The 27,791-nt window shown below is 36.3% G+C and overlaps 1 long non-coding RNA gene across 1 annotated transcript; it reads left to right on the top strand.

Annotated features, from left to right (window-relative positions):
• Positions 1–3,432: 3,432 nt before the first annotated feature.
• On the top strand, positions 3,433–10,700 carry LOC111761945 (uncharacterized). Its single transcript, XR_002795170.2, has 3 exons — positions 3,433–3,663; positions 10,177–10,307; positions 10,472–10,700. It is a non-coding gene; the product is annotated as an uncharacterized lncRNA (long non-coding RNA).
• The last annotated feature ends 17,091 nt before the right edge of the window (positions 10,701–27,791 follow it).

Here is a 27,791-nt window from a genome sequence, read left to right on the forward strand (position 1 = left end):
TTAATAGAGCCTGTAGGTTATGTAGCATATAGATTACATAGACCTCATGGGGGAGAGGTATTACCTTATCATAGAGACTTATATTGAGCCTAGAAACATCTAGAACTCTATTTCCTGCAATGCCAGTGCCAGCCCCCCTTTTTAATGTCCTCCTCTATCGACTACATGACAAATTGATTCTTTGGGTGTAAATGTGGGACATGTAAAATCTAGTCGTGCAAACTCATGCACATTTATTTAATACCTACTGTTAAAAAGCAGTTCTTTTCCTGTGTACTTTTAAAATCTTAATTTTTGACTCACTACATTATCTCAGCCAAATTAAATGTTTGATCATGACTTTTTCATTTATAATTTTTATATTACTTCTATTTTAATGTTTTTAAGATATATTTTAAACATACATTTTAATATATATTTGAGTTGAAAAAATATGAGCTTTGAATTCCAAAAAATCAACTAGCTTGTTTCTATGTATATACTAACAGGAAAACCTCAGAAAGAGCATATTTCTGTGTATGTTCATCCCTAAGCCAATGAATGTCATTGCTAATTGATACAGCACAATTTCCTTGTCACAACTGACATATGCCAATAGTCCTTCACAACAAAGAACCGAGATCAATCAATTGAACACCATCAGAGCTGGTACTTTAGAAACTCCCGTATTCTATTTTATTTAATTTTCTTATATTTGTATTAGTATTTGCAATCAGCTCATACTGATTTTACTAAGTAATTTTATTTTCCATGTTGTCTTCAGCATGTTCAATGAAGTATGAATAATTATGTGATTTTTTTCACCATCTTAGTGTTTCATGGCATACTAGTAGTCACTCAGGGGGGACTGAAAGATGAGTAAATGAATAAATGTGGGTTTTTTAAACTTCATTTGAACCTGTTTGAATATTTACAGGTTATTAAAAGGGGTACTTATTTTGAAAGATTTTGAAGGGACTTTAGAGGTGACTATAACAGTTTTGATATTGATGCTCCCTGTGCACCAACTTGGGCTCCTCTGGACAATTTCTCTAGTTGTACTTTATTTAAATTTCTGCACTGTACTTTAAAACATATTATACTCTTTCTACACACACACAGATATAAACAATCAAGTTTTCTCAGAGGTTGCAAAATTGTTTCTGTTAGAATCATGCACATTGATGAGGACTCGTACGGATATATTTTTTGGTTAATTCCTTCCAGAATTAGGAGGCAAGGGCAGAGCACTCCTCCTTAAGAACATTTTAGTTCATAATGTTTAAATTTTGTCTGAAGTCATCTCCAAGAAAGGCAAAATGTATTTCCTCCAATGAAAAGGCATCTAAAATTAATGCTTAAATGAATGTGGTAACTATTATTTGTGGTGTGATCTATTCTAACAGGAAGATGTTAGTTGAGAATAAGTGGTAACAATTTAAGAACCTGAAAGGAAAAAAGAAAGTGAGAGAAAAGAGCTAGAAGTAGTAGGAGGAGAGACCAGGGGTGGGGGGTGGGGGCATGATCATGCTTTAAAGGCAGGGTAAACTCCAGCATTTGCTGTAGATAGCTTGATGGCTAGTGGGACTCTTCTCTGGTAACTAGCTGTGCTGCCTGCTGACTGCAATACTCTTAAGTTTTATACTTCCGGCTTTGCTTCTTTTTGCTTCATTTGTTGAATCTGTTATAGTTTTAACCTACCTATCTCAGAAGTTACAACTTTGATTAGAGAATAGATATGAGATTTGTGCATGCCTTAAAATGGTCTTGGGTAATATAACCAGCTTATCCCCATCTAAGATTGAATTGTGAGCTTGAATCCTGTATAAGTATGACTGATGCTTGCTTCAGGGGAATGACTTGTAACTTGTGATGATTGATTGTGTGCCTTAACTAGACATTGGCATCATTCTAGAGTACACTCCAGGGAAAGAACAACACTCTGTGCAATATGTATGCCCACTAGATTGTCATTCCTGGAGGAAGAGTGGTTAATATGTAGTTTTTTAGGTCTATATTCATGAAAGCAGATGGCTTATATTATGGTTAAGTTCATGCGTCAACATGGCCAATTGTTGATGTCCAGTTGTTTATTCAATCAAGCACTGGTCTAATTGTTACTATGAGCACATTTGGTGGACTTAACTAATCAGTACATTGATTGTATCTGTAGCCGTTTGATGGTGTAGGAATTCCCAAAATAGATATTGGATTATGTTTGTAAACTGGTCTGTCCCTCAGTATGATTAAATTATGATTAGGACTTTGATTGGGCCACATCAATAGGATGTTGAGTTCCCCAATCCCTTGGTGGACAGGGTTTCACAGATAAAACTACATGGTAGAGCAGAGGAGTATGTTGGAGTTTTGATGTGGGTGTTTTGAGCTGGAGCCTGGAAAGTAGGCACACAGGTGTAAAGCTGTTGAGTCTGGAGAGGTTCAAGCCCCAGGGAGAGAGACAGAGCCAGTTGCCTGATATCAATAGCTGGCTTTGTGGAAAGAGAGGCAAACCCTGGCAGATGTTAGTGGCCCTTTTGCTCTAACACGTGGCAAAAAATTTTGGTGAGGCCAGTAACTTATGTTTTATGGCCTGGTAACTATAAATTTCTACCCCAAATAAATACCTTTTATAAAAACCAACCAATTTCTGGTATTTTGCATCAGCACTCCTTTGACTGACTAATATAGTATCTATGATTTTTGACTACTTCTACAATTAATTGATGAGATTTACTTCAGCAATGAGAGATGTCTCATCTAATCAGTTGAAAGCTTTAAAAAAGTGTTGACTTCAACAGTTAGAAGAGAGAATTTCCGTCTCAACTTGTCTAGTCAACTTCTCCTCAGGAAATCATTGAAAACCTTCATTGGATTTTCCAGCTTTTAGCCTATCCTATGGAATTTGGGCTTGTCAACCCCATAGTCATGTAAGACAATTTTTATAAAAATCTCAAAATATTTACAGGTGTTTCCTGTCAGTTCTTTTGTTAGCTTAAGTCTTTTGTGCACTTGGCAAAATCTTGTTCTTAAAGTGAATTCATTCCTGTGCCTGTAAACCCTTTGTAGATGGGATCTTTGTATTATACTGTGGGACCCAAGTTGGGTCTTTATCCTTTTACTTGAGTTCTATAAAAAAGAGAGAAGAGAGGAGAAAAGAGGAGCCACCATTTTATTCTGCCTTGTACTATAAGAAAATTACTAAGAATTGTGAACTAATAAGCTTCCTAATCAATAGTATCTGCTATTTTAGCCTAGAATTGTGAATGATTAACTTTTCCATTGTCCTTTGGAATGTTGTAACTCTGCTATGCAGGCAACCTAGTAACCAAAAAACAAATGTTTAAAAGGAACAAGTTCCTTTTAGTTTTCAAACTAAAGGCTGAAAACCGCCATGTTCCTGATCAGTGTACCATGTATAGAATATAGCGCTTTGGGACACAATGTCCCTCCTCAGGGGAACTGGCCATTTCCCTGGAGACTGGCATTGTTGTTCCAGAGGGAGCTGACAAATCACAAGTTGCATGGTCACCCTGAGGTCATAGATTTGATCTCTTAGAAAAGGGGTCCTCTTTTGGCTGCTGGTGAATGTCTCACCCAGGAGGGGATGCTCTGCCTGGGACTCTGATAGGCCACCAAAGGGACTTCCTGGCTTTGTAAAGATCAGATGTGTTTTCCCCCAATTTGGTGAGTGTGTGTATATACTTTCATTCTTTCCTGTATCTCTAATTAATTATTTTTTACTCTGATTATCCAATTATTATAATCATCTGAAATGATTACCTGAAATGCATTTAATTGAATAAAGCTGCTTTTTATATAATATTTAGGGTTTCTGCCTTTTCCTTAGCAAAACACCCTGCAATGTGAGAGAGGATTCCAGAATCACCTTCAGCCCAGAAAGACAGAGAAATTCTTGAGGCTGAGAGAAAGACCAGGGTCTTGAATCAGTGGAGCAGCCATAGCAAAGCAGTGAGGCTCATAGGACAGGAAAGAGATGAGCCATATGCTTGATAAGCCACAGCTGAGTTATAGGAGAAACAGAAATAGAAGTTTGAAGGGACATAATTTAAAAAACAGATTGTTTCTCATTGTTTCTTTATGTTTTTGATTCATTTTGAATAAATCAGATTGTGTTATGGGTGTAACTTATGGAAAAAAATTGATGCAAATCTTTAATTTGAGTGACAAGTGAATTTAAGGTAAATTGAAAAACATAGGAAATATATACGTATGTATTTAGTATATATAAAACTGTGTAATTATATATATATATATTCTTAATGATTCTATGCTTTAACTGATTTTTCACATTAAGTACTCCAATTCTCATCCAGACCTCTATATGCACAAGATTAATATTAATTGAAGCACATATTCAGAAGCTTCAAAGGAGCCCCTATGTAGGAGAAAATACTTGAAATGTATATATTTGAGAAAATACTTTCTATCCGGGTTCCTTAGGAACTCTTAAACTCAGCAAAAAGAGGAAAATAAAAGAGGCAAAATATAGTGAACAGATTTCACCACAAAAGACATACACAACTAACAATAAGGATATGAAAAGTTTTCTCAACATAGATAAGCAGAGAAGTACAAATTCATACTAGACATATATCAGTGTATTTCATTTTAAAAGATGGAATATATCAATTTTTGATGAGGATATAGTGCAACTGGTATCTTCATACATTGCTAGTTTGGCTTTTTCTAATAAAGTTAGGGCTTTGCTTCTACTAAAGTTTTATAATAAAGTTAGAGCTTTGCTTCAACCATGTCATTAGAGTGTGACTCAGCATTGAGTCCCAATCCCCTTGGGCTGATAAAACAGACTCCCACACTGAAGTAGACACACAGGAGAAGAACACAGAAGAATGGAGATGTCTCCATAGACATGGTAGAGTCCCAGGAAGAAAGATGAACCTGATAGACTACAGATGACCTTGTGAAGAGAACAAAGCAGCTGTGCCTAGAAAGTAACAAGCCCTAGGGAGAGAAATGAGCCTTATTCTAGCGCAGAGGTGAGATCAGAAGAAACTGGGACCACAGAGCCTTAGGAGGAAGAAGGAAGGCTGAACCCTCACAGACATTGCTTGCCATCTTGCTTCAACATATGGCAAATGACTTTGGGCAAGAGAGTACCTCTTATGGTACCTTGAGTTGGATTCTTTAGGGACTTGTGACTGTAAGCTTCTTCCCCAAATAAATACCCTTTATAAAAGCCAACAGATTTTGGTGCTTTGTATCAGGCACCCCTTTGGCTGACTAATACATATATCCATATAACAACACTACTCAGCAATATAAAGAAATAAACTGTTTATTCTGTAAACTTTTCCTTATGTGTATTTTGAAACTCTGTTATTTGATGTACATATGATTGTGGTTGTTATTTCATTATGACGAATTGACCCTTTACAACATCATGGAATATTCCTCTTTATCTCATATTATCATCCTTGCTTGAAATATATTTTATCTTTCAGCTTTTTATAATTTGTGGCATTGCATAGTATTCATTATAAGTCTCTTTAGTTATTTACTTTCTACCTATCTATGCCTTCATATTTAAAGTTAGTCTCAAGAAGCAGATGTGGTTCAAGCAACTGGAATCCTGTCTACCATATGGGAGATCCAGGGTTTCATTTCCTGGGACTCCTGGTGAAGGTATGCTGGACAATGCAGCGAGCTGTCCCATTCAGAAAGCTGGACCACACAGAGTGCTGGCCCACATGGTGAGGTGGCTCAGGCAGAGTGCTGGTGTAGCAAGATGATGCAACAAAAAGAGACATAGAAGAGAGACAATAAGTGATGCAGCAGACCAGAGAGCTGAGGTGTTGCAAAAGATTGAGCACCTCTCTCCAACTCCAGAAGGTCCCAGGATCAGTTCCTGGTACTGCCTAAAGAGAAGACAAGCAGACACAGAAGAATGCACAGTGAATGGACATAGAGAGCAGATAATGGATGGTGGATGGGGCAAATAAATAACTTTTTTAAAAATTAAAGAATAATGTTAGTCTTCAGTTTATGGTTAGGTCTTGGTTCATTTGTTTTGTTTTATTTGCTTGCTGTTTCAAATCCATTCCTAAATTTCTCCCACTGCCATTTGCATTTAATATGATATTTAAAATGATGAGTATGGATGCACCATTCTATATTTGTTTTAAATTTCCTGCCATCTGTTTTGTTCCTTCATTTTTGCATTCCTATCTTTATTTTGTTATATTTGACTATTTTTAAAAACCTTATTTAACATTTTCTTTTTAGTTCCACTTCTTGGCAATAATTTTATTGATCTAAGAATGATAATGTATGCCCTTTCTTTTTCACATCTAATCACAATAAATTTTGTGCTACTTCATATAGAGTGCTTAAACCTCACTATATTGGTCTATTATCTGCCCACCACTCATCTGTTAAACTCTAATATCATATTCACTTCATCTATGTTTTAAATACCCCCAAAATTGTTATAATTATTATTTTGATTTATAATATGTAGATATCATAAAGAGGGATAAATAAAAAGAAGTCATATTTAACATGATACTTAATTTCCAATGCTATTTATTCCTTTCTGAGTTTCCTCCCATTTGTTATCATTATCCTTAGCTTACCAATCTTTTTTTAGCATTTCTGTACAGCAAGTCCACATACAATGATCTCTTCATTCTCGTTTCTTCAAACATGTTTTTATTTTGCTTTTATTCTTTAAATATATTTTTCTTCAGTGTAGATTTCTGAATTTACAGGGATTATTTCTAGATACTTCACATGTATTAAAGGATAATTAGTAAGGAAAAACTACAATGGTATGTTCGTATTTGACAACTTAGGTTAAAAGGATTTATTTCTTCAAGGCAAAAACTACCAAAATTGAGTCAAGAATAAATACATACTCATGCATCTACTAAATAAATTGAATTTGTACTTAAAAATTCAAGCAAAGATAAAATGTTTAGTAAATTCTGCCAACCATTTAATGAATAAATAAAACCTATTCTACTTAATATTTTCCAGAAAATAGAAACTTGTCAATTGGCAAACTTCCCAATTGACTCTATGAGGTCAACACAATTCAGACAAAAAAATTACAAGAAATAAAAAACTATAGACCTATATCTCTCATGAACAGAGATACAAACATTCTCAGCCAAGTGTTAGCAAACATAATCCAACAATGAAAAAATGAAAATAAATCAATACAAATTTGGATTTATTCTGGTAATGCAGATTCAATATGCAAAAGTCAATCAACAAAATTCATCATATTAACAGTGTAAGGAATAAAAATTATAATATGACCATCTCCATGAATGCAGAGAAAAGCATTTGGAAAAATTTGATGTCCATACATCAGGGAGAGAAAAAAACTTCTCAGATAACAAAGAATAAGAGGCAACCTCTTTTACCTAATAGAGAGTTTCCATAGAATCTCTATAGCTAACATTATTCATAACGGTGAAAAATTGAATAATTTTCCCTTGAAATTGGAAAATGGACAAAGATGTCTTTTCTCACTTCTCCACTTAATTATTGTACCAGAAATCTAGCCAGTGGAATAAAACAAATAAATAAAATATAGTTCAGATTGAAAAAGAAATATAGCTATCTCTATTCACAAATGACTTGATCATCAATGTAGAAAACTCCAAGGACTCTACAGAAAATCTTCTTGAACTGAAATCTGAGCCTAGCTGATGTCTAGGATACAAAGCTGCCATACACCATTCAAAAACAATTCTATATAATAGCAAAGAGCAATTGGAATTTGAAATTAAAAGCAGTCAGTAAAAACAGTTGGGAGGGTTCTTACTTGAGTGAAGAGAAGGCTTTAGGTACTTTGGTATAAGTGTAAAATCTAGGCATCTAAATAAATTTATTTAATTATTTGCCTTATTCCATCAGTCCTAGACTTAATATGTATTTAATATATACTTATCTATGCAGCCTCCTTGTATGTTTGTGAGAAACTAATGATTGTGTTATAGATGCTCAGTGCTTATGTAAAGGCAAACCATATGTCATGAATGTCAGAAGAATAATATAAGCATTTAATTAAGGGAAGGCTAGATAATATCAAAGATGCTTTCCAGTCATGAGATTCCGTAATTCAATAATTCTATGAAATTCATGACTTTGGATTTTAAGGCTCATGAAATTTTTTTGCCTCTCGAAAGTAAGGTAATCATTTATTTTTCTCTGTGATGATTGCCATTAGTTTTCTAATTACTATTTACTGACTGTGTTTACCAAACTCTTACCTAGATTGATGAATACTAGTGATTAACTGAATTTCAAATAAGCAACTATGAAGGTTGTTTACGCTGAAGACAAATATGAGTATAACTGGATTGCATTTGGCACTAATCCTAGAAACCAAGAGTTTTATATAGGGAATGGTTTAAAGCCTTAGTCATATTGTCAGTCTGGGCTTCTGCGAAGGCTTCACATAGTATCCTAAAAGTAAGAAATCCCTGCTCAATTTTATTTTTTTCTTCATTACTTTGCTATCAGACACAAAAGGATAATTCACATATCACAGGAGAAATGGATTTAAAAGCCATTTAATTAATCTAATATTCTCATGTAGAAATTATATTTAGGTAGGTTGTGATGGAATGATGCCTAAGAATTGTCTACTGAAGGGTTGCCTTCTCTAAATCAAGGCTCTTGACTGTAACAATCAAGTGCATTCCAAAAGTTCAGAAGTAGATTTCTTTTTTTGTAGTATTATGTCTGTTAACTTTTTTTAAAAATTGAAGCTTATCATTCATACATGAATACATATAAACAATAAGTGTGTAGTAAAGATTGCAAACTTACAAAATAAACATTTTTAACATCACACAGGGGTCTCATACATCACCCCTCCAACTCTTTGCATTGGTGTGAAACATTTGTTACAAATTATGCAAGAGCATAGTCAAAATATTACTATCATCTACAGTCCTTATCTTACATTTGGTGTATTTTTCCCCCAACCCCACACTATTTTTTAAAAATATATTTTTGTTAGAGATATTGTGAACTTTCAAAACAACATACAGATGTGTAGATTTCCCATACAACTCCACACCTTCGTGGAACATTTGTTACAGATTATGAGACAATATCATCAAACTATTACCACCAATCATGGTCCATAGCATACATTTGGCACACTTTTTCCATACACTGCCATTATCAACACAGAACAGCTTGGCATTGATGCAAGAATATTATAGTATTGCTGTTAATCACAGTCTATAGGTCCACCAATTATAGTTTTCCCATGTTTCTCCATATTCCCATCACCCTGCAATAGTGATGTACATCTGCTCTAGCTCATAGAAGGACTCAAGATAGCATTTGGGTAAAGGCCTTGTAGCCAACTGTCAGGAATGTCACAAGCAAAATATTTCAAGGGAAGGAGGAAAGATTGATTTAATTATCTCTAAAGAGAGCCCTAAAGTGAAAATCTCTAATTCACTAATAATCTAAATTTTCATGGTTTTTCCCTCAAGATGCATTCTAAACTGATAGCTTAGGATATTATCTCTTCTTTAAGATGCATGGTATTTTTGAATCTACATTACTTGCCACCTGCCTTGTAAAGCAATCATCATTACTTCCCTAACAAGCATTTATGTATTGCTTTCTGTGTGTAACAGAATCTTACCTAGATTTATAAATAACAGCCACTGATTATGGAAGCAAATATATATTTATATTTTTCACAACTGTGTTTGGCACTTTTTCTAGAGACTGAAACTTTACTGTAACAATACTTAAAAACTATTTCATAGCCTTTGAGTTTGCATATTTTGAGACAACCTAACATTTTACCATTTAATCATATTCAGATATATATTTCAGTGCTGTTAATTGCATTCACAATGTGCTACCATCATCATCATCCATTACTAAGACATTTCCATTATTTCATATAGGAAGCTTGTACACACTAAGCCTTAACTTTCTATTCCCTATTCCCACCCCATCCAACAGGAACCCATATTCTAGATTCTGACTCTATGAGCTTTCTTATTTTTTTTCAAATCAGTGATAACATACAATATTTGGGTTTGGCTTATTTCACTCAAACTGATGTTTTCAAGGTTCATTCATATTGTCACATGTATCAGGACTTCATTCCTTTTTACAGCTGAACAATGTTGCATTCTCTCTCTGTCTCTCTCTGTCTCTCTCTCTCTCTAGCACATATTATGTATTCATTCATCACTTGATGGAGACTTGGATTGCTTCAGTTTTTTGACAACTGTGGATAATATTGCTGGGAACATAGGTGTGCAAATATGTGTCTGAGTGCCTGTTTTCAACAATTTGAGGTATGTACCTAGTAGTGAGATTGCCAAATCATATGGTAGCTCTATAGTTAGCTTTCTGAGAAACCATCAAATTGATTTCAATGGTGGTTAAAACATTTTACTTTGCCACCAAACTATTTCTCTACATCCTCCCAAAACTTATCTTTCTTTTTTTTTCCTACCAGGCATTCTAATGGATGAGAAATGGTTGATTTACATTTCCCTGATGGCTAATGATGTCGAGTATCTTTTCATGTACTCTGTGGCCATTTGTATATCTTCTTTTGGAGAGGTGTCTATTCAAGTCTTCTGCACATTTTATAATTGGTTTGTTTGTCCTTTTGTCACTAAATTGGAGGATTTCTTCATATATTTTGGATATTAAATCAATACTGGATATACAGTTTCCAAATATTTTCTCCCATTGTGTTTGCTATCATTTTATTTTCATGATAAAGTCTTTTAAGATACAACAGATTTTAATTTTAATATGCTCCCTTTTATCTATGTTTTGTTTTTTTGCTTGTGTGTTGGGTTTAAGTGTAAGAAAGGCGGCGGACTGGGCCCAGTGGTTAGGGCATCCGTCTACCGCATGGGAGGTCCGTGGTTCAAACCCAGGCCTCCTTGACCCGTGTGGAGCTGGCCCATGCGCAGTGCTGATGTGTACAAGGAGTGCCATGACACGCATGGGTGTCCCCGGTGTAGGAGAGCCCCACGCGCAAGGAGTGCGCCCCATAAGGAGAGCCGCCCAGCGCGAAAGAAAGTGCAGCCTGTCCAGGAATGGCACCACCCACATGGAGAGCTGACACACAAGATGATGCAACCAAAAGAAACACAGGTTCCCGTGCCACTGACAACAACAGAAGCGGGCAAAGAAGAAAACACAGCAAATAGACACAGAGAACAGACAACGGGGGGAGGGCGGGGAGAGGGGAGGAAATAAATAAATCTTTTAAAAAAAAGTCTAAGAAATTATTGCCTGCCACAAATATGTTTCCTACTTTTTTTCTGGGAATTTGATAGTTCTGGCTCTTATAGCAAGGTTTTGATCTATTTCTAACTTATTTTTTTGTTTATGGAGGTTGGGCTCTCCTTTTTTTTAATTTTTCAAATCCAGTTTTACAAACATCATTACCTGAAGAGACTCTTCTTTCCCAATTCCGTGGTCTTTGCCACCTTGTAAAATATCAGTTGACCGTAAATGTGAAGGTTAATTTCTGAACTTTCAGTTCTATTCCACTCATCTATATGCTTGTCCTGATGCAAGTGCAATGCTATGTTTTTTACAGTGGTTTTGTTATAAATTTTAAGATTGGGGAATGTGAATCCTTCAACTTCATTCTTCTTATTCAAGATGGCTTTAGCTTTCCAGGGACTCTTAACCTTCCATATAAATTTGATATTTGGATTTCTCAATTTTGCAAAGAAAGTTGTTGGAATTTTGATTGGGGATGCATTGAATTTAAAAATTGCTTTGGGGAGTATTAACATTTTAATGCTATTTAGTCTTCCAATACATGAACATGGAATAACCTATCATTTATTTAAATGTTCTTTCATTTGTTTTAGTAATGTTTTGTTGTTTTCAGTGCACAAGTGCTTTACATGCTTGCTTAAATTTATTCTGAGATAGTTGATTCTTTTTTTTTTCTACTTTGAATGAATGTGTTTTTCCTTGATTTCTTCCAGTAATTGTTGGTTGTGTATAGAAATGCTACTGATTATTGTTTGCTGATCTCATACTCTGCCACTTTGATGAATTCATTTATTACCTTAAGGAGCTTTGTTGTGGATTTTTAAGGATTTTCTGATATAGGATCATATCATCTGAAAATGGAGAAAGTTTTACTTCTTCCTTTCAAATTTAGATCCCATTTATTTATTTATTTATTTATTTTTGCGTAATTTCTCTGGCTAGAACTTGCAGTAAAATGTTGAATAACAATAGTGACAATGGGAATCCTTCTCTTCCTGATCTTGGAAATCTTTCAATCTTAGAGCATTATGTAGAATGTTATCTGTGTGTTTTCCATACACGTCCTTTATCATATTGACGAAGTTTCCTTCTGTTCCTAGTGTTATAGATGTTTCCATCAAGAATGTGTCCTATATTTTTTCAAATAACATCAATGTAGATAATCATGTATTTTTTCTTTCATTCTGTTAATGTGATGAATTATATTAATTGATTTTCTTATGTTGAATTACCCTTACATACCAGGGATAAATGCCACTTGATCATGGTGCATAATTCTTTTAATATGTTGTTGGATTCTGTTTGCTAGTATTTTATTGAGAATTTTTGCATCTATATTTATAAGAGATATTAATCTGTAGTTTTCCTTTCTTATATGGTATCTTTATCTGAATTTTCTTTGATACTGGCCTTACAATGAGTTAGCAAGAGTTACCTCTTCTTCAAATTCTGGGAAGAGTTTGAGCAGAATTGGAACTAAATTGTGTTGGTTTTAGTCTTTTGTGGATCCCAGAAAATTTTGTTCTTAAGTTGAATCTATTGTGACCCTTTGAAGAGATTAGATTAGTTAACGGCCATTTTATAAGATTGTTCCAGTAAGGCATGGCCCAAGGTGAGTCTTAATTCTCTTAAAGGACTCCTTTATAAATAGAGGAATAAAAGCCATAGGCACAGGAAAAAAGCTGCAGAGACATAAAGAAACCTCTAGAAATCAATAAAGTTAGGAGAGAAAAAAGCCACAGACTGAGCAGCCTGAAACTGAAGCAGAGTCTCAGAGACAGGAGAAAGACTAATGCACATTACCATTTGCTAGATGCCTGACTGTTGAGCTCTAGGAGAAGTGAGCCTGGAGGAGGAGGCAGATGCCAGGAGAGCCACCATTGTGCTTGCTTTGTGAGCGGTTTCCAGGGTTGCCAGAAGCTGACCATCGGAGAGAGTATTTCACCTGATGCCAGATTTGGGCATTTTCGCCAGCCTCAGAACTGTAAGCTTACAAGTTAATAAATACCATGGTAGAAGTCAACACATTTCTGGTATTATGCATTGCCAACCTTTAGAAAACTAAAACAGAAACTGGAATCTAGAGTGGGGTGCATGCTGTCTTTGATTGAAAATATCAAAAATGTGGAAGAATTTTTGATTGCATATGTTGGAAGAATGAAGAGATGCTTGATAGAGAAGGCCTAGATTTCTTTGAAAAGATTGTTGGTAAAAATATGGACTCTAATGATAATTTTATGATGAGGACTTAGACAGAAATGGTGAATGTGTCATTACAAACTGGAAAGAAGCCAATCCTTATTAAAGTGGCAAAGAACTTGGCAAAATTGAATCCTGATATTAGATGGAAGGTAGAATTTGAAAGTGACAAGCTTGGGTACTTAGCCAAGGAGATTTCCATACTAAATTTGGAAAGTATGGTCTGAATTCTACTTGCACCTTCTAGTAGAATGGGAGAGAAATGGTATAATATGAGAACTGAACTCCTGGGTACAAAGAAACCAGAAATTTATGGTTAGAAAATTCTGAGTTTCCTGAAAACAAGTCTCCAGAGAGTAGTGCTCCATATGAAGACTTAACTGAACATGGAACTAGCCAGACATTTCAGTGTCAGGCAGGATTGGAAATGCAGTTATCCAGAAGAGATTTAAGGAAAGTCCTATTGTCTGATGGTTGGGAACCTTTGAACTACCTGTAAAACCATCAAGATTTTTACAATATCTTTATGAATGAAAACCTTGCCAACCCAGACTAAAAGGGACAGAAAAGGGAGAGATTGAAAGAAAAATGATTTCAATGGTGGAACCATGGAAAATTAGGTCTGGATTAAAAAACATCTTCTCAGGCCAGGAGAGGGATCTCATCTATTTGTGCAGAAAGGGTGAGTTTGAACCTAAGATTGGAGAAAGTAAGCCACCTGCCCATTGTTCCAGTATAGTGCAGATAACCTAGGCTTCAGAAAGAGAAGAGAAATTCTCTGGAGATTGAGGAGACTTTGGCCCTTCCCCCAATATGATAAAGGGTTGTGCCTGTGCCCAGGCTATTAGGGAGTGTGTGGCCATCTGTGAGGCCTGGAGCTTGGCCATCACCCAGATGCATGATGAGGGTGGAGCCAAGAAGTTGGCCACTGGGCAAGCCCTTAGAGGGGTGGGACTGCCACTCCATGGCGCCCCAAAAAGAAGAATCCATTCTTCTATAGTTGATTCTCAGACTTTGAAATCTAATGGAGCGTGTCCTGTAGGTTTTTGGAACTGTTTGGGACTCCTGACCCCTGATTACCTCCCAATTTCTTCCTATAGCAATGGGAATGTGTATCATGTGTTTGACCCTTTGAATATTGGAAGCAGATAACTTAAATTTCATACATCCACAGCAGAAGGGCATTTTTTACTCAGGACAGACTACATGCCTAAAATTCCTTTTGCTGAGATTTTGTATTTAATACTGTTACAGAAGTGATTTAAGGGTTTGGAAGTATTGTGATAGAATGAATGCATTTTGCCTTCTTATATTTTTGTATATTGTATGTCCAAAAATAAAGATATGTAAGTAGTTTGAAAGCATTCTCATTTTAGCATGTGTAGGAAGTAAGAAATAGAATTACATTACAACAATAAAATACAATATAATAATACTGGCACTTATAATTACCCAAATGGTTATCTTTAAGGAAGTCTTTATTTATTTATGCCACTTTGAACCACAGTCTAGTGTTCTTTCCTTTCAGTCTGAAGAATTGCTTATAGGGCAGGTCTAATGGTTATGGACTTCCTCAGATTTTGTTTATCTGAGAATATCTTAATCTCCCCCTCAATTTTGAAAGAGAGTCTCACTGGATATAAAATTCCTATGTGGCTGATATTTTCATTCAGCACTTTAAGTATTTCAACCCACTGTCACTAGCCTCCACAGTTTCTGATGAGTAATCTGAATCAGCATTCAATCTAATTGGTACTCCCGTGTACATAACATGTTCCTTTTCTCCTTCCACTTACAGAACTCTCTCCTTATCCTTTGCATTTGATGGTGTGATCAATATATAATAGGGTATATTTTTCTTCATGTTTATCCTCTTTTGTATTCTCTGAGATTCTCAGATGTGCATATTCCAACTACTGCTAAAATTTGGGAAGTCCTCTATGATTATTTCTTTGTTCCTTCTGCTCCTTTCTTTTATCTTCTTCTTGGGGTCCCATAATGCATATATTGGTATGCTTCATGGTGTCCCAGATAAGTCTTAGTCAATTTTGCTTTTAGCTCCTCGGCTGACTCATTTCAAGTGACTTGTATTCAAGATCAGTGACTCTTCTGCTAGTTCCAATATAGTCTTGAAATCTTCCAGGGCATGTTTTATTTCAGTTATTGTGGTTTTTAACCCCAGTAGTTCCATTTGATTCCTTTTAAAAATTTCTATCTCTTTACTTAAACTCTCATATTGTTCATTCATTGTTTTCCTGATATACTTTATTTCTTTCTCTGAATTTTCCTTCATTTCTTTGAACATTTTAAAGATATTTTTAAAAATTTTGTCATCAAAAAGTGGTCATTTTTAGGGGATTTGAATCTCTGGACTGACGGTGTGATGGCCAGATCCTGAGCCTCGGCAGACTCCAGCACCTACAATCTGATTTATTGGACTTGCCACGCTCAGCTGGGATGGAGGTGGGGAGGGACGGCCGCCACACCATGGAGCCTAGAGTGATTACAACTGAAGGTGGGAGGGTTGCATCCGGCGTCCGGGTGGGGTCTGAGCCTCCTCTTGACATGGGGGTGCGGTGGACACAGCCAGTCCAGTGTCCACGTAGAGGAGGTGGCATTGGATTGGGAGGGGTGGACGTGATGGACGGGGGGTGTGGGGAGGGGCGGGGGGGGGGTGGGAGGTGGAGGCGTCTTCGGGACGTGGGGCTGCCCTGGATGGTGCTTCAGGGGTGGTCACCGGACGTTGTGGGTCCTCGCAGGGCCTGCATGATGGAGTGGGGGGGAGTGTGGGACATGATGTGGGCCGGTGTGTGTGGGGTGCGGGGGTGCCCAGGGATGTGCTTGCCGGGTCCGGTGGATGTGTCATGGTGGTGGGGGCGGGTGTTGTTGGGGGGGGGGGGAGGGGGGGGGGAGGGGGGGTGGGGGTGTGGGGTTGAGTGGGACCTCACATATATATTTTTAGTGTGGTATTATTACAAAGTCAATAGGGAATGGAAGAATTAAAAAAAAAAATAAATAAAAAAAAAATAAAAAAAAATAAAAATAAAAAAAAATAAAAAAAAAAAAAGTGGTCATTTTATTTTTTTAACAAGTCAATTTTATTGATAAATATTAATAAAGCATAAATCCATCCAAAGCATAGATTGAAAGGTGAGTTTTGTTTGTTTGTTGTTTTGTTTATTATCATTATTATTGTAATAATGAAAGTGCTCTAAGAATGATTGAAGGGATGAATGCACAAATATGTGGTTACACTGAATACCACTGATTGTACACTAAGATAGTTTTTTAAAGACTTTGCTCAGTATGTCTACATTCTCATCTTCCTCTTTGGTGGGTTTTTTTGTTTGTTTTGTATTTTTATTTTCCTTCTGTGGATGGTCCATCATTTCCTATTTCTTTGTTTGTCCTTTATACTTATTTACACACTGTAAAACAATATTTTAATATTTAAAATTTTTACCTTTGGGATTTATTCCCTGGGATATCTCTTTCTTGGTTTTGTAGTCAGCCCGTGATAAGACAGACATTTTCTTGTGCTTCAACCCTTCTACTGGAAAGTCTGCCCAAGAGAGTGCAGTGTGCTGGGTTTTTCCTCTCTTTCTTGGTCTCTATCTGATTCTGGTCTTTTGCTTGTTAGTTGTTTTGTAGCTTCTCTGTTTATAGGGACCACAGAGAAAAAAAATCAGTCCTTCCCAGTCAAAACTGAGCCAGGGATCCACAAATATGGTGCAGACTAGCCACAAAGTGAATTGCCCTGGATATGGGAACAGAGGGACACCAAGATCTTTTTTAAAGGCACCACAAAGCTGATCTTCCCTGGCCTGCAAAGCAAATGCAATACTTTAGCTAACTTTTCCCATATCTCTGAAGAAATTCTAAATCTTTAAATCTCCACTACCACTGACAGGTTGAAATAATGACTACTAGTGCCTTTGCCCAGTGGGCTGAAACATTGCTGCCCTCAGAACCGGGCCTCTAGCAATCCAAATTTGCTAATCAAAAACCATGCATAGGGATTGGTCATACCTACCCCTCTTTTTCAGGTAGAGAATTTTTATTGTCACTTTATGTCACCAGCAAGCTAGCCAGGGACATAAGTGCATGGTAGCCTGTTGTGAGAGTGGATGATAGGGTCCAGTAGTTGCCATTTGGAGGAAGCAATTTACTGTTATTTACTGCAATTTATCAACCTCTTCCTACTGCTTTCCTTAGATGCTGTCCAGTTTCCTTCTGGCCTTCAAGTTTTAAAATAATTATATCAAAATCTTCCTACCTATTTAATAGTTGTTTTGATGAAAGGACTGAGTCCTAGAGATCACTATGCCACCATCTTCCCTACAAATCTGCTAAAAAATTTTTAAATTAAGGGGTGTATGTTATTTTTTTTAAACATAATGCTATTGTATACTTCATATAGATTACAGTATAGTATAAACATAATTTGATATGCACTGGGAAGCCAAAAAATTCGGTGACTTACATGGTCTGCAATATCTGCAATATCTCCTAGGTATGCCTACATTCATATTACCTCATCTTTAAATTAAGATGAGAAAACACATTTTAAAGCAAAGTTAGAGCAACAAACTTCTAAGAACTAAAAAGTAGACTTTCTGCCTGAAAGATAATTCTCACCTTAAACATGCATAGAACTGCGGTATCTCTTTGGGCTTCTATGTGCTCTGCTGATGCAGTTGCTGAAAACCATTTTTTAAAATCTGAGATATCATATTATTTTTCTTTTTTCATTTGGAATAAAATGTCCAAGAAATTCAATTTTAGTTCATTACTCCTCTAACCAATGTTTGTGCATGTGTGCATGTATATGCCATTCATAAAGTAAAATGGTGGAGGCAAATTATAATTTAATAAAATATTTTAATATAAAAGGAAAGTCCAAGTGCTTATCAAGAAGTATGCAAATATTTATAAAGAGTAAATATTCATAAAGAATCTCATAGGAAACTATCACTTTGATTTTCTATTCTTTGGAATTAATCCAACTGTTCTTTCTACTTTATATAAAATAATTACTGACATCTTTGTATATGTATCTCTAAATATTAAAGAAAAGACTATCCCAAAATTTTCAGGAACTTGGGGAAATAAAAACTAAAGAGAGGGAAGCAAATTTATCTCAACTGATAGGGTGTCCACTTACCACATGGGAGGTCCAGGGTTCAAACCCAGGGTCTCCTGACCTGTGTGATGAGCTGACCCATGCACAGTGCTGATGCACACAAGGAGTGCTATGCCATGCAGAGGTGTCCCCCACATAGGGGAGCTTCACCCACAAGGAGTGCACCCTGTAAGGAGAACTTCTCCATTTGAAAAAAAATGCAACCTCCCAAGGAGTGGTGCCACACACTGGGAGAGTTGATGCAGCAAGATGACACAACAAAAAGAGACACAGATTCCTGGTGCTGCTGACAAGAATGCAAATGGACACAGAAGAACACACAGTGAATGTACACAGAGAGCAGACAATTGGGGGGGCGGGGGGGATGGGGGAAAGGAAGAGAAATAAATTTAAAAAATAAATCTTTAAAAAAAAAAAAAAACTAAAAGGAGAAAACCAGCAAGATGGTGGCGGAGTAAGGAGCTCCTAGAGTCAGCTTCTGCTGCAGAGCAGTTAGTGAACACCCAGACTATGTGAGCTAGCTGAAGCACCTGTTTGGGGGCTTCAGGAGGCTAGAAGGGCATCCTGCAACATCCTTGAAAGAATGGAAGGAGGAGATTGCCCATCTGCAGAGAAGACTCATAAGTAGAGAGATCCATGCCCTAGAGGCAAGGGCCCATCCCCCACTGGATGCACAAGCTGACTTGGGAGCTGTTCTGTGACTGGAATTCAAAGCTCCACTTTCCAAGGAAAGTGACAGTTGGGCACCAACTTCAGTTACTGATGAGTAAATTCAGTGAGATAAAGTATAATCCTGAGAACAGCTAAAATTTGAGCCTGTCCAAGTACCACCATCTTAACTCCATGCCTGGCACAAGGGGAAGCGGGGTAGACTGAAAATCCCAGTGCTGGTGGGAACCAGCTTCTTTCTACCCAGGTCAGGTTGCAGCTCTAGCCTAAGCCTCAGTGCCACCTCCAGCAGGGAGGAAGCTGCAGGGACAAGTGCCAGCCTCTCCAGGAAATTGCTGGCCAAGCCACGGAGGGTGGTGATTGTCCTACTCTGGTGGCACAAGCCACTCCAGGGGCTGTTCTGTGATTGGAATTGGAAGCTCCATTTCCATAAAACGGGAGCAGGGAATGGTTGGCTGCCGATTTTAACACCTGATTGGTAGACTTAGGATGGCTAAGGAATAAATCAAGGAACAGCTGGGGTGTAAATCTGTCCAAGTGGGAAAGGAAAGAGGCCAATGGCTGCCATTTTGATTCCGCCCCTAGCCTGAGGGGAAGCCAGGCTGACCACATATCACACTGATGGTAGGAACTGGTTTCTTTCACCCAGATCAGCCTGCAGCACTAGCCTAGGCTTCAGTCCCACCTCTGTCAGGGAGGAGGCTGACTAGCACTGTACCAGCCTATCCAGGTAACATTGGGTACTTTTGGCTGCCACAAACTGAATAATCTGAAGTCTAACAGGGCAACTGCAGGCGTATTAGACCTGCATAGATTACTGCCCACACCTGCAGTTCCATCCCCACCCCAGGCAGGGGAGAAAGTGGTGTGAAGCTTCATCAGTCTCTCTGGGCAACCACAGTCTAGGCTTGCTGACTTGGATTACTCCACACAACTGTGACTCTGCCCCTACCTCTGAGAAAGAAGAGAGTTGCGAGAAGCTTCATCAGTCCCTGGAGCAATGAAGGCAGCTTGAGCCTCCACAGTTTATAGCACCAATTACTTCCTTGGCTCCCACTGCACAATCAGCAAGGGAGAAAGGGCAGGAAGCCCTAAATTAAAGAGAAAAACTGCACCCAGAATAAATACTCTAGTAAGCCAGATGCCAAGATACCAACAAAAAATTACAATCCACACCAAGAAACAGGAAGACATGGTCCAGTTAAAGGAACAATATAAGCCTCCAGATGACATAAAGGAATTGAGAAAACTAATTATAGATGTTCAAACTAATCTTTAAAAATTCAATGAGATGGCTAAAGAGATTAAGGATATTAAGAGGGCACTGGAAGAGCACAAAGAAGAATTTGAAAGCATGCATAGAAAAATAGCAAATCCTATGGGAATGAAAGGTGCAATAAATGAAATAAAAAAAAAACATTGGAATCGTATAATAGCAGATTTGAGAAATCAGAAGAAAGGATTGGTGAGTTTGAAGAAATGGCCCCTGAAAGTTATCATACAAAAGAACAGATGAAGAAAATAATGGAAAAAATGAACAAGGTCTCAGGGAACTAAATGACAGCAAGAGATGTGCAAACATATGTGTCATGGGTGTCCCAGAAGGAGAAGAGAAGGGAAAAGGGGCAGAAGGAATATTTAAAGAGATAATGTTAGAAAATTTCCCAACCATATTGAAGGACATAGATATCCCTGTCCAAGAAGCACAACATACTCTCATCCAAAAAAATCCAGATAGACCAACTCTGAGACACATACTAATTAGAACGTCAAATGCCAAAGACAAGGAGAGAATTCTGAGAGCAGCAAGAGAACAACAATGCATAACATTTAAGGGATACCCAATAAGATTAAGTACTGGTTTCTCACCAGAAACCACGGAGGCAAGAAAACAGTGGTCTGATATATTTAAGATTCTATGCGAGAAAAACTTCCAGCCAAGAATTTTATATCCAGCAAGACTGTTCAAAAATGAGGGCAAGATTAGAATATTACAGATAAACAGAAACAGAGAATTTCTAAGCAAGAGACCAGATTTTCAGGAAATACTAAAGGGTGTGCTAGAGCTTAAAAAGAAAAGACAGAGGAGAAAGGCCTGGAAGAGAGTATATAAATGAAGATTATATCAATAAAAGTAACTGAAAGTGTCAAAAGAGTGGTGAAAATAAAATATGACAGATAAAACTCAAATAGGAATACACTTAACCAATGATGTAAAGCACTCATATTCAGAAAATTGCAACCCAATGTTAAAGAAATTAAAAAATCTTAAATAACTGAAAGAACATTCCATTCTCATGGACTGGAAGACTAAATATTATTAAGATGTCAATTCTACTCAAATTGGTATACAGATTCAATGTAACCCTGGTTAAAAATCCATCAGCACTTTTTTAAAACTTGAAAACACAATTATCAAATTTATTTGGAAGGGTAAGGGGTCCTGAATAGCCAGAAACTTCATAAAAGGCAAAGTGAACCCTCATCTTGGGACTATAAGCAAGTAGTAAGCAAGTAAGATTTTAACAATATTCTTTCATAATTTGTAACAAATATCTCATAACAATGCAAGGTGTCAGTGGAGGGTTGATGTATGGGACCCCTGTATGATATTACATATGTATGCTTTGTAAGTTCACAACTTTTACTATACATTTTAACTGTTTATGTATATTTATATATAAATGATATAAAGATAATAATGGGGAGGGTTAGGGGAAATACTTTGGTTAGGAGTAATATTTTGACAATGCTCTTTAATCATTAGTTAAAAAGGTTTAACAATAAAAGGTGTTGGTGGTAGGGTGAGTTATGAGAGTCCTGTATGATGTTATATATGTTTGTTTTGTAAGTTCACAACTATTACTATACACTTATTATTTGTGTATGTTTGTGTGTGGGTTATATATTTCAATAAATTAATAGAAACCAAAATCAAAAAACCTAAAGGGAAAAGAGCTACAATTTTAACCATTAGTTGAGGGAAAAGTTTGAAAAAGACTTGCACAAACTAGGACATATAAATGTATAGTCTAACCATTGGGGATCAGAAATTAAGATTTCTAGTTCTGCTTGTGTTATTAGCTCTGTGTGTGATCTCCAGCAAATAAATCATGTTTTCTGAGTCTCATTATTAATATATTTTCAATTCCAAAATATTAATTTTATGAGAAGTCAGAAAATGAAAATATTGCTTTCTATTCTTTATATAATTCCAAAATTAATCTCCAGGACTGGATCTAAGTTTAGATCTGTGATCATGAATGTCACTCAGATTATATAATAATAGTATTAATTTATTGAAGACCTATGTTATCCTAGTCATTTTTAAAATATCCACTTAACTATCAATGCAAAAAACATTGTTATATCATTTTACAGATGAAAAAATTTAGATATGAATATTGATATTCAATAAATATATATATATCTATATAAAAGAATGTTATTTTTTTACAAAGCATTAAGAATATGGTGATACACAGGCAAATTACAACTAATTTAACTTATGGACGATAGTCATATTGTAATATTTTTGAAGCAATGGCAAAGAAGATATAACAATTCTAAGGATGAACAATAGGGAATGTATGAGACTATGGGATTTTCCCTTTTGGAGTAATGGAAACATTCTAAAATGACTGAGTTGATGGTAGCAAAATGCTGTGATAAAAATGAGAGCCACTGAGTTTACACTTTGAGTGGACTGTACAAGGCATAGGACTATATAACAAAGTGAGTCTTGTGGTAGAAGATGGACTGTGGTTAACAGAACAAATAGGAGAACATTCTTCTTTCATGAACTATAACAAATATATAATATTAACATAGGATGTTAATAATAGGATGGCTTGGGAGAAATGTAAGTAATGGACTATGGTTAGTAGTAATATTTTGACAATGCTTTTCCATAATTTGTAATAAATGTTTCACAACAATGCAAGGTGTTGGTGGTGGGGTGATGTATGGGAGCCATGTATGATTTTATGTATGTTTGTTTTATAAGTTTGCAACTTTTACAATATATTTATTGTTTATGTATGAATGATATACTTCAATAAAATTTACTTTACAAGAAAACAAAAACAAGTTTTGTTTATGGATTACAGAAATGACAAAATTAAGGAAATAAGCATAAAAACAGGCAAGTCTTGGTCCAAAAGTCTTTTGGTGGTCTTAGTAGTTTTCTTAAGGCCAGTGGTCTCCTATGAGATTCATGTCAGCATTTTCATTCTTTGGGAACAACTTGAAATAAAGCGGCAACAACGCTTAACTCTATTAGCTGCAAGTACATTTTTCTAAAACTAGAGTAATGTCACTTAGGTTCCAGGTGTCCTGAGAATATTTCCAATGTTTCCCAATATTTCTACTTGCCTCAGTCAATACACTATTAGCTGCAGCAGGTTTGTAGTACATAGCCATAGCAAACAGCTCTGTCTCTTTCCCCACGTCTTCTGCTGTGTCTAAGGAGCTGTCTCTATTCCTGTGTTCTCCTGTGTGTTCACATCCTGCGAACCAGCTCAAAAACTCCAACATCAGAACTCCAACATCAAAATCTGCAACTCTGTCCTTTGCCATGTCTTTTATCTGTGATTGAGCCCTACTCACGTGGCTCAATCAAAGCCTAGTTATAATTTAATCACACCCAGGTACAGACCTGTTTACAAACATAATCCAATATCTATTTCTGAAATTCGTAACTATAACAAACTGCTACAACTAGCTGTCTGGATTGGCTCTAATAAGACAGGAACGTATTATTAAAGGCAGCTTAGTGCTATACTAACAGAAAATTGTCCTTGAATTTATGATAAATGCATCATGTTTTAAAATATATTGCATTGCAAATATATTTATAATAGTCATGTCTCAAAATATTAAGTATTCTAAATTTTCTTTAAGATTATTATGCTCATACTAAATGGGAGACATGGCTTGCTGAATTGAGCACAAGACTAATATTGTTTATTTTTGATAATAGACAACCTAATTTCCCCTAAAATTGTTAGAATAACTTGTTATAGAGGCTTGTATGTAGAACTTATATAAAAATAAAATAAAATAAAATAACATACAAGCTAGTTTGTGTTGTAAAGTTCCAAATTTTGCTGATCTAATCATTTTAATTGGACATTACATTATAATGTTAAAGCTGTCAGTCAGGATTATGATGTTAGAGCTGACATTAATTGGATGTGTAATGTTTGCAGGGTGCTGTGGGTAACTATTTGCATACTCTCATTTAAAACTCACAACAAACCTGTAAGGTAGGAACAGTCATGATCTCTCTTTTACTGAGGAATTACAGAAATTAAGTAGTTTATTGAATGTCAACACCTAGGAAATGTTAGAAGTGGGTTCAAATTCAAGATGTCTTAACCTGAGATCTTAACAAATGACAACACAGGTTGTCAAAAGATGTATGTTTTTCCTCCCCTTGGTAAATTATACAATATCTCTCTGTAAATGTATTTACATATGAAAATTTAATGATTTAATTATTTTACTTTTGTTTTCATTTTGAGGGAGTGTCAAAAAAAGAATGATATACACTTCAACTATCTAACCCTTATCTTGAATGAAGCATATACTATCAGAATAATACAAGTGTATATGAAACACCAAGCCTTGATTTCCAACACTCTAAAATAGGGATAAAAATAATTATGTACATTTGTTTTAAGGATATATGTAAATCTCCTGGTTCACTGACTTAACACTTACAGGATTTATGAATACTGTTTTCGATTCCCAGTTTCATCCAATCTGTGATGGTTAGGCTAAGGTTTCAACTCGGCCAGGTAATTGTGCCCAGTTGTTTGGTCAAGCAAGCACTGGGCTAATTGTAATACAAGGGCATTTATGGACTTTCATCACCAGTGACTTTACTATATAGAAAGCTGATTACATTTACATCAATCAGGGAGATTGCCATCATCAATGAGTGATACTTTATCCAATCAGTTCAATGTCTTCACAGGGAAGTGATTTCGGCATTCAGAAAATTTCCCAGCTTCTCTTTGGATAGCCATCATTTCCCAGAAATTCATCAAGGAACTTCACTGGACTTTCATTGGAGCCCCTGCTTTGCAGCCTGCCTATGGAACCTGGACTTGTGCAGGTTCTTCTACTGTGGACCACAGAAGTAGAAAAGGTCAGGTGCCTGCAAAAGCTGCATTTTCTCAAAGTTGGTGGGAAACAGTATTTTTTTTTTTTCCAGTAGAATGGGAATAAGCATTGTTTTATTATTTTTTTTTATTTTTTATTTTAGTTAAGCTAAAAGAGATGAAAACACACACGATTCCTTAAAGGGATGTGTGGTTTGCCCTCCCCCTAGCAACAGGCATTTGGGCAAGAGTTAGAGGGAACATGACTTTGACATAGACCTGCTTAGCTTTTTTTCTTGAAGAAGTATTTTAGGCAGTTTAATGACTGGCATTAGTACATTCTGTCAGGTGTTTCTGATAAGTTGGCAATTTCTTGGGCAGCTGGCTTCATTCAGGAATAGTGCAAAATGCTGGAAATTTTTTTGACTTTAGTAGCTGTGGAAAAGATCAGAACTAGAGTAAAGATCTTTATATTTTTGGCTTTGATTGAGTAATTCCTGGTAATTTCTTTGACTGTCTTTACTAGGCTTTGTCTTTTGAAAACCCATTTGGCTAGGCTGGTTAGGGCATTTTTTCCCAGATGAGTGGCTTGGTGAATCCATGAAGTACTTTCCACTGCATTGCTCCTGGCAGGTAGACTTGAGTATCTTTAACAAGACATCCGTCAGTTTCCAAGGTGAATCCCAGGCTAGCTGCCTTGGTTTGTTCATCCTGGGTATACTGTGGAACTTCAAGTACTGGTACAGGTGGTGGAATAAGAGGTAGGAGGAAAACCTGGGTTTGTGCTGTCATTTTAGTAGCTGCATTTGCTCGAGCATTTCCCTTTGCTACAAGAGTGTTTGTTTTCTGATGCCCTGGACAATGTGTAACTGCTATTTCTTGAGGTAACAGTATGGCTTTTAGTAAATCTAGAATTTCTTGCCTGTGCTTAATAAGTGACTCACTGTTAGTAAGCAAGTTTCATTCTCATCACATAGCATAGTAAGCATGAAGGAAAAGGAAAGCATACTTAGTGTCTGTATAAATTTTAGTTCATTTCCCTGCTGTTAGCTTTAAACTTTGGGTAAGGGCAATCAACTCTGCTTTCTGGGCTGAAGTTTCAAGGGTATGAGCTTTGGCTTCTACGGTTTCAAATTAAGACACCAAACATAGCCTGCCTTTTTAATTAAAAAAAAAAAATTAAACTGCTTCCATCTGTGAATCATTTAATGTTTAGTTTCACAAGAGGCTCATTTTTTAAAAAAAAAATCTCATTGCTTGAGTAGTTTTGGTTAAGAGTTTTAAGGCAGGAGTGGAGAAAGGGTCCCTCAGAATTTGATTTTGGGCCCTTGACCAGTAGTAGGGACACACTCTTATCTGCACTTCGGGGGTTTCTAGTAATTGAGCCTGGTATTAATTAACTGACTACTTGTAAGCCACTGGTAGCCCTGGCTTCAAGCTCATTCTTCACCTGGTATGAGGTGAAGATTGTGAGAGGTTGCCCCCAAGTTATTTTGGTGGCTTTTTCAATTAAAAAGGCTATTGGCCCCACTGTTCTCAGGCAAGGTGGCTATTCCTTTATTTTATAAACATATTCATTAACTACCCAGAAAATGAAGTTTACCAGGATTTTTAACATGTTCAATATCCTTTTGCATATGATTTAATAGATATATTACTATAATCATCAGACATATATCTAGAATAGGATATAGGTACAGTACTTAATACTAATTAATGTACAACTCAATGCATACATTCATCTTTGAGCTGTAATTAATATATTTAAGTTTCATGTTAGCAATACTTCACATGTTATCTCTCCATGGGAGCAGGCCATAATGCCAGTTGTGTTTAAGTTCTACTTACAGTACTCTGGTGATCATTCCATCACTTAGTATGTCTCTCACACAGTAAGCAAGCCATACTACCACTGACCCTAGAGAGAGACTAGGAAAGTAGTTTCCAGTATGCCACCGGCCTGGTGCACAACACTCTTTGGCACGATGAAACAGTGCCAGTCTGAAGATGATGCTCATTGTACATTTGGTTGTACTGAGCCATCATTGGCTGCTGCAGGAGCTTGAAACTGCATTGTAGTTTCCACTGACTTCAGGAGCACAACCAGAGATGTAGTAGATTATTTTGGGGGTTAGTGAATAACCTAACCAATAACTCATATGGAGAAGCAACCTGCAGTGTATTCAAGGTCTGGTTTGCATGGCAAGAGAGTTTGACAATGTTGGAGTTTATCTCTTGATTTTTTTATATACCTCTTAAACATTTCCAATGTAATATGTAATTTATCAAATGAACTTTTTAGTACTTTGCTTTTTACTTTTACACTTTTACCATGAAGAGCAGGTATTCTACTTTAGCAGTAGAGGAAAAACTACTTTTTTCATTTTTAAAATGAAATCTGAAGATTCTTA

The sequence above is a fragment of the Dasypus novemcinctus genome, chromosome 10, assembly GCF_030445035.2.
Source record: "Dasypus novemcinctus isolate mDasNov1 chromosome 10, mDasNov1.1.hap2, whole genome shotgun sequence".
Lineage (NCBI taxonomy): Eukaryota > Metazoa > Chordata > Mammalia > Cingulata > Dasypodidae > Dasypus > Dasypus novemcinctus.